Raw genomic sequence first — 1614 nt, forward strand, 5'->3', positions numbered from 1 at the left:
TCGGATGGTGTTTCGGACACCCTGGTTCGCCGCTCGGTTGGCCGCCATCCGGGTTGCAGATTCCTCCTTTCGATGTGTATTTTGGCCAAAGCCCTCAATCTGTCGTTGCGCCAGTCCGGCGCTTGAGGGGCCCGCCTCCTGACAGGCCTGCGGGCCCGCCGAATGGTCGGTCGACATGCAGATTTTCCTCTTCTCTCCAATTGGCGCTTGGCTCAAGCCAAAGGCCAGAGCCAGCAAAACTGGAAAAAACTAATTTCTGCAAATCAGTCAATTTGCATATGAATGCCCAATCAACAAATACTACACTCGATCTTAGCCAAAAGGCCAAGATGCGAGAAAACAATGCAAGAAAAGAGGCAGGGTCAGAAACAGTTCTTCCTGTGATGGTCAGAATAGAGGTAGTTCTCTTGGTACGATAGGCCCTCAATTATACTCTGAGAGGCTGCTTAATCTTCGTGCCAAATCTAACATTCTTTTGTTTGAGTTTTGCTGCCCAATTGATTTTAAGTGGTCGTCTTTGCATAAGTTTTGGTGGGCCAGCTAACTGAAACTTGATTAAATGTTTTAATCTGGCGTTGATAGACCTTGGGATTGTGTTACCCCTTATTTGTGAGCAGTGGTAGCACTGCTTTGACTTCGGGAAGTCTGGGCTGAGCCAGATATTTCTATGCATGTTGAAAAAAGTGTTGGAATATGTATGTGATATTTAGGTCCTGTGGGTGGTGTGGATAATGTTTCTTCCATGGTCGATTGTTTAAATGCTAATGTTTTCTGGGAGCCTGACTATGGTTAAACAGCTCCCCCAGACAAACTGATTAGCTACAATATCCAAATTCTAAAGGTAAAGGTTGATCCCGCCCCTCTGTCTCTGCAGCTATCCCCACAGGCCCAAACATGCCTTTTAAAATCCCAACCTTGGTTAAAACTTGTAGATTTCTTCCATATGCATTTTAGGATCCTAAACTTTCTGTGTAATAGGCTCAAATCGAATTTCCTTTTCAGTGAGTCCAAACACTGGGGGGTTTCCACGAATTTTGGAATCTTACACTGGTTAAATCGAGTTCAGTGCTTCATGTAACATTCCATTGTTGTTATGCATGAAGTTATGCATGAAGTCAGGTTTTTTTTCCTGTTCACAGGGTGTTCTTAATTGTGTGGTTTAATTCTACAGCTTATATCAGTTTTATTAGTTCATAGTCTGCGTTTTTTTCCTGAAGATTAGTAACCTTACAATATCCCTACTTTTAATGTCTCTTATAATAAACTTAAGAGACATTATTCTGGGTGGTGTCTTTTTTTCCACGAGTGTTTCTGGGTGATTGCAGCCTTTAGTCAAATCTCCCCATTACATTTCTTTTTACACACAAAACCCACTGTTTTTACAACACAACAGTGTTTCTTACAACAAAACCATATTTGGCCTTGTTCTGACTTTGATTTATACTGTTTTTACAAACACTTTGGCCTGGGTTTACTTTAATAAACTTTCCAGATTCCCTTTCCTCGACCTTTTCTTTAATTTACAGGACAGGACAAGTAGATACAACACTATTATCAACTGTACAATTACTAATGAGTGTGATACGATTCGAACCCGGCAGTGGGGTGGGGGGG

At 42.0% G+C, this 1614-nt stretch overlaps 1 pseudogene; it reads right to left on the bottom strand.

Annotated features, from left to right (window-relative positions):
- Positions 1–201: 201 nt before the first annotated feature.
- On the bottom strand, positions 202–336 carry LOC139229519 (U2 spliceosomal RNA; annotated as a pseudogene).
- Positions 337–1614: the final 1278 nt, after the last annotated feature.

Source organism: Pristiophorus japonicus, chromosome 18 (assembly GCF_044704955.1).
Source record: "Pristiophorus japonicus isolate sPriJap1 chromosome 18, sPriJap1.hap1, whole genome shotgun sequence".
Taxonomy (NCBI): Eukaryota; Metazoa; Chordata; class Chondrichthyes; family Pristiophoridae; genus Pristiophorus; species Pristiophorus japonicus.